The sequence below is a fragment of the Erythrolamprus reginae genome, chromosome 13, assembly GCF_031021105.1.
Source record: "Erythrolamprus reginae isolate rEryReg1 chromosome 13, rEryReg1.hap1, whole genome shotgun sequence".
Lineage (NCBI taxonomy): Eukaryota > Metazoa > Chordata > Lepidosauria > Squamata > Dipsadidae > Erythrolamprus > Erythrolamprus reginae.
In genome coordinates this window covers 14,399,338-14,405,988 of record NC_091962.1, presented here as the reverse complement: position 1 = coordinate 14,405,988, position 6,651 = coordinate 14,399,338, and the positions used below count along the sequence as shown (strand labels likewise).

At 43.5% G+C, this 6,651-nt stretch overlaps 1 long non-coding RNA gene across 1 annotated transcript; it reads left to right on the top strand.

The window, feature by feature from the left end:
* The first annotated feature begins 3,290 nt into the window (after positions 1 to 3,290).
* LOC139175338 (uncharacterized) lies at positions 3,291 to 6,200 on the top strand. Its single transcript, XR_011560511.1, has 3 exons — positions 3,291 to 3,357; positions 4,299 to 4,533; positions 5,740 to 6,200. It is a non-coding gene; the product is annotated as an uncharacterized lncRNA (long non-coding RNA).
* The last annotated feature ends 451 nt before the right edge of the window (positions 6,201 to 6,651 follow it).

The window sequence follows — 6,651 nt, the reverse complement described above, 5'->3', positions numbered from 1 at the left end:
ATACTGTCTTAGAGTGTCATTTTGGTTGGTGGTGTGCCCCAGGATTTTGTAAATGTAAAAAATGTGCCACAGCTCAAAAAAGGTTGAAAATCACTGCATTAGACAACCCCAAACATGGAAACGACCTTTGCATAAAACAAGGTATTTAGTAGCAAGGATCGGATATTTTTTTCCACTGTGGATGGTAACTTCATTTCCATAAAAACAACATTGGAAGGAGTTTTAATCACATTGAAAAGGTGTAGAGGAGGAAGGAAGGAAGGAAGGAAGGAAGGAGGGAGGGAGGGAAAGAAAGAAAATTGGGTTTTAATCACAATGAACATTTGTAGGGAAGAAGGAAGGAAGGAAGGAAGGAAATTCAGTTTTGATCACATTGAAAAGGTGTAGAGGAGGGAGGAAGGAAGGAAGGAAGGAGGGAGGGAGGGAGGGAAAGAAAGAAAATTGTGTTTTAATCACAATGAACATTTGTAGGGAAGAAGGAAGGAAAGAAGGAAGGAAATTCAGTTTTGATCACATTGAAAAGGTATAGAGGAGGGAGGAAGGAAGGAAGGAAGGAATATAGAAGAGAGGAAGGAAGGGAGGATGGAAGGAAGGAAGTGAAGAAGGAGAAGGGAGGCAGAGAGTGAGGGAATGAAAGGAAGGAATATAGAAGGGAGGGAGGTAAGGGAAGGAAGGAGGAAGGAAAGAATATAGGAGGGAGGTAAAGAAAAGAAGAAAGCTGAAAGAGGAGAATTGGAAGGAAGGAAGTAATAGAGGAGGGAGGTAAGGAAAGGAAGGAAGGGAGGAGGAAGGGAAGGAGGGATGGAGAGAAGGAAGGAATATAGGAGAGAGGTAAGAAAAGGAAGGAAGGGAGGAGGAAGGGAAGGAGGGATGGAGAGAAGGAAGGAATATAGGAGAGAGGTAAGGAAAGGAAAGAAGGGAGGAGGAAGGGAAGGAAGGAAGGAATATAGAAGAGAGGGAAGTTAGGAAAAGAAGGAAGGAGGAAGGGAAGGAGGGATGGAGGGAAGGAAGGGTTATAGGAGGGAGGTAAAGGAAGGAAGGAAGGAGGAAGGGACGGAGGGAAGGAAGGAAAGAAGGAGAGAGGTAAGAAAGAAAGGAAGGGAGGAGGAAGGGAAGGAAGGAATATAGAAGAGAGGGAGGGAGGCAAGGAAGGAAGCTTGGAGGGAAGGAAGGAAGGAAGGAAGGAAGGAAAGATCAAGGAGGAAACCTTCCCATTTGCAGGTTTTTCAAACCACACACACAAAAAAAGGTGTGATTTTTATAATGTACCAACAGAGGGAGTCCCAGCATGTAAAGGGAAACATTTATATTAATTCACACTAATCTGTTCTGGGTTTGGAGATGCCAAGGCACAACCTATAATCTTCTCTCTGAAACAAGCCCCATCGCTGCATTTTAGAATTTCATTTTATTTTATTTTGCAAGGGAGGCCTTCCAAACTCCAAATAACTCCGGCATCTGAGCACTTCAGTTTCTCCCAAGCTCAAGAACTCCTGGAAACTATTTTAGACCTAGAAACCAGGTGGTTTTTTTTTTAAACTAGATTTAGGACAAGCCCAGATCACCTCAGTCTTTTTGATGGCTTGGAAACATAGAAACATAGAAACATAGAAACATAGAAACATAGAAGACTGAGAGCAGAAAAAGACCTCATGGTCCATCCAGTCTGCCCTTATACTATTTCCTGTATTTTATCTTACAATGGATCGATGTTTATCCCAGGCATGTTTCAATTCAGTTACTGTGGATTTACCAACCACGTCTGCTGGAAGTTTGTTCCAAGGATCTACTACTCTTTCAGTAAAATAATATTTTCTCATGTTGCCTTTGATCATTCCCCAAACTAACTTCAGATTCTGCCCCCTTGTTCTTGGGTTCACTTTCCTACTAAAAACACTTCCCTCCTGAACCTTATTTAACCCTTTCACATATTTAAATGTCTCGATCCTGTCCCCCCTTTCCCTTATGTCCTCCAGACTAGACAGATGGAGTCCATGAAGTCTTTCCTGATACGTTTTATGCTTAGGATCTTCCACCATTCTTGTAGCCCGTCTTTGGACCCGTTCAATTTTGTCAATATCTTTTTGTAGGTGAGGTCTCCAGAACTGAACACAGTACTCCAAATGTGGTCTCACCAGCGCTCTATATAAGGGGAAGTTGCTGAAGTTTAAAAAGGAAGATAATTCGTGTAGATTTTATCTTGCCAATGCAAAAAAATAATAACCCAAAGACGAAAAAAATAAAACACAAAACATTAAAAAAAGAAAAAAAGCACGTTTAAAAAAGACCCCCACCCACATATATTAACCCGTTAATGTAATAATGATTAATACATTACTATGATATCAGTGATATTCTTTGGAAAAAATAACATACAAATTACAATTAATATTTTTAAAAGGGAAGGAACTGAAAAAAACCATTTTCACAAAACATCGTTTTATCCAACTCATCTTCGGATTTCCTAAAATTAGGTTAGGGGACAAAGGGTTTGGATCACACCGATGGCGGAAAACATTTAATAATAATAATAATTAATAATAATTTATTAGATTTGTGGACTCGGAGCAGCTCACAACAAGCAAAAACGTCATGTACAAATCCAATATTAAAACAGTTTTAAAAACCCTTATTAAGAAACAATCCTACAATTCTCTTCAATATGTATTGTGTATTGGACAAAATAAATAAATAAATCAAATAAATAAATAAATAAATATTATTATTATTATTATTATTATTCCCCATGCCTGATTGTCAGAGGTGGGTTTTTCAGGAGTTTGCGGAAGGCAAAGAGGGTGGGGGCAATCCTAATCTCCGGGGGGGAGTTGATTCCAGAGGGCCGGGGCCGCCACAGAGAAGGCTCTTCCCCTGGGTCCCGACGGGACCCGGAGAAGGCCAACTCTGTGGGACCTAATCGGTCGCTGGGATTCGTGCGGCAGAAGGCGGTCCTGGAGGTACTTGAATTATACGCCACCGATATTTTAAGATAAACTGCCCCACGCCAGGGAAGTTTTGTTTGCTGGCTTGATTCAAAACACAGGCCACGTGGGACAAGTCCTCATCAGCACAAATATACTGTTCCTGGTTACCCTGGCGAAGGGCCAAATTTAAGCAGTCGTAGAGTCATTGGGCAAATATTTCCCTAATGGATGGAGAACCGGGGATGGGCTGCATTGTAAATTCGATGAGTCAATTAACACCCGCACCCGACGGATTTAATCTGGTGGCCAGAGGAAGTGACACTACTTGGGAACATGGATAAAAAGGCCGACGGAAGTTTTGGGTCACTTCAATCCGTCCCTGGCTGGTGACCTCTTCCCCCCCGACATCTCTGTGTCTTCTGGCAAACTTTAGGTGAGTCCTTTCATTGCATTTAATCTAATTAAATTAAATTTATTGCGTTTGTATGCCGCCCAACTGCCGAAGGACTCTGGGCGTCAGGATATACAAAATGCATTTATTTATTAGACTATTATTTATTAGAATAGAATAGAGTAGAATAGAATAGAATAGAAGTAGATAATAGAAATGAAGAATAGAATAGAACAGAACAGAATAGAATTCTTTATTGGCCAAGTGTGATTGGACACACAAGGAATTTGTCTTTGCTGCAGATGCTCACAGTGGACATAAAAGAAAAAGACATTTGTCAAGAATAGAATATAGAATAGAATAGAATAGAATAGCCCCATGTAGAGAGCATTGCGGTAGTCGAACCTGATTTAAAAACATCATAAAAGATTAAAAAAACAGTTTTAAAAAATCACATACATACATAAGCGTTATCTAAATCGGTCTTTCCTGTCGTCTCTCCTTCTCTCTCCTTTACTCTTGCAAAACACACACACACACATATATGTCACATGTTTTTGTTTGCTGAAATTGAAAAATTAAGGGAGACTAGGATAGATCTATTTCGGCCTTATTTTGGCCTCATCAGCTAGCCATACCCTCACTGGGACTTGGAACCTGCAACCTTTGCCTTGTAAGGCAGAGAATTAACCTCTAGGCTACAGTATCCAATCCCTTCAGCTCAAAAAATACTGCTCAAAAAAATAAAGGGAACACTCTAAGAACCCATCCTAGATCTGAATGAATGAAATATTCTCATTGAATATTTCATTTGCACAACTATTCCATTTGCACAACAGCAGATGAAGTTGACTGTCAATCAGTGTCGCTTCCTAAGTGGACAGTTTGATTTCACCGAAGTTTGATTGACTTGGAGTTCTATTGTTTTGTTTAAGTGCTCCCTTTATTTTTTTGAGCAGTGTATATATATATATATTTTGCAGCTTCTGAGCTTGGCTTGGTCAACAACGAACACGGTTGGAGGAACTGGGCATGGCTAGTCTATGGAAGAGAAGGTCCAGGGGAGACAGGATAGCAGTCTTCCACTATCTGAGGGGCTACCACCGAGAGGAGGGGGACAAGCTCTTTCCCAAAGCCCCTGAAGGCCAGACCAGGAACAATGGATGGAAACTGATCAAGGAGAGATTCAGCCTGGAAAGAAGGAGGAATTTTTTGACGGTGAGAACAAACAGTTGATGGAACAGGAAGTTTTGGAAGCTTTCTTTGGAGGTTTTGGGTCCTTCATCACTTGAGGCTTTCAAGAACAGATTGGACTGCCATTTGTCAGAAATGGGGTGGGGTCTCCTGCTTGAGTGGGGGGTTGGACGAGATGACCTACGAGGTCCCTTCCGACTTGGTTAGTCTGTAACCTGTAACAATTCACCCTGGCCTTCAGAAGTTGACCTTCCTCAATGGAGGTTTTCAAGTAGACACGGGACTGCCAGTTGTCAAAAATAGTGTAGGGTCTTCCTGAATGGGCAGGGGGTTGGACTAGATGACCTACAGGGTCCCTTCCAACTTTGTCGATCTTTATCTGTAACTTGAGTTTGGAAGAAGGTGGGGATAACGCTCCTCTTACGACAAACATAAGAACCTAAGAAGAGCCCTGCTGAATCAGGCCAAAGCCCATTGAGTCCAGCATTCTGTGTCCCACAGTGGAACCCCAATTGTCCATGGGGATCTTGAGCAGAAAGAGAAGGCAAGACCCTCCCTTTCCCCTGACCCCCAACAAATGGGACTCAAGGGAACCCTGCCTGCCTCATCCAACACAGAGGCAGCACATGGACATCCGTTTCAATAACCACCATGGATACACCTGGCATCCATGAATCTGTCTAATCCTGCCTTGAAGCAATCCAGGCTGACAGCTGTCACAACCTCTTCTGGAAGGGAATTCCATCAACCAAGGACCCTCTGGGTGAAGAAATATTTCCCTTGGTTTGTCCTCGCTTTCTTCCCTATGAGCTTTAGGGAGTTCCCCCTTGTCCTGGTATTGTGTGATAGAGAACAGAATTTTTCTCTATCCACCTTTTCTATCCCATGCATGATTTTATACACTTTGATCAAGTGTATGAAGACTGACTATAGACTGGAGAAGCACACATGTGATAGTATGTTCCGAAGGTCTTTTGGCACTTCCAACATGTTCCTGATACATTTTGATTCATTTTGGAGAGATGCAGGGGGCTTCTCTCCTTGATTCGTTTCCATCCATGGCTTCTTCTTCTGCCTTCTGATGTTTAATTTAGAAAATAGATTGATCCCCTCTGGATTTCTGCAAAAAAGTCCAAAATAGATTTGGGGAATATTGGGGTGAGGGCTCTGGTGGATTGAGGCACTCATGTTCAATACGTTTCTTATTCCCCCCCCCCATTCTCTTTGCAGGCTCCTTCAACCTTCTGGAGAAACATGTCCCAGCAGAAACAAGGTTGTAAAGTCCCTCCTTGCCTAGCACCATGCTGTCCCCTGAAATGTCCCCCCAAATCTTCCTGCTCACATCCCGGCAAAGGTGTCCCCCAAAAGGGGTCCTGCTGCCCTCCGAGCAGAGATGTGAAGTGTCCTCCTCAGCAGGCCAAACACCTTCCTAAACGTTGTTGATGGTTGGTCGTGCCCCATGGGTCAAAAGGGAAGGGGGTGAGAAAGAATGCTGACCCACCGTTCTCCGGTGCTGTTTCCGATCCGTCCCACCCAGCGTTCCGTCTTTGCATCCTCGGGAGGTCTCATCCAACATCTTCTGGACGTGGTCCTGGTGATCGTTTTAGACCTTCTCAAGAACATCCAGATTTCGTTTCTGTTTACCGCCTTCTAGTGACTCTCTCGAGGAGATAGCGGCAACGTTTTAATAAAAAACACACTTACTCCTCCCTGGAACCGGCTGATTGTTGGGTTTTGGTTTTACTCCCGGACGGTACACCCAGGAATGGGCAGCCCAAATTTTTACTGCCACACTGTGGCTGCGGCTTATTTTGTGGGTGTGGCTTGCTGGTCATGTGATTGGGTAAGAGTGGCTTGCCAGACGTGTGACTAGGTGGGAGGGGCTTGAACAATCATCATTGTTCAAGTGAACTGTTAAGCCCTCAACTTACAACCTCGCTAGTGTCGCTCTCTGGGGTGACAATTTGCTTTGCGTTTCCCACCTCTCCTTCCTGGGTCGCCCCCTGCCTCCGGCTGGGTAGCTAGGTGAACAGGTGCCGATCAGCTGTTGATAAAAGAGGGGGGAGGAAATGGGCCCCCTGCAACTCCCTACTGCTTTCCGAGGAAGAGGAAGAGGATGGGAGGGAGGGATAGTTGCACGAA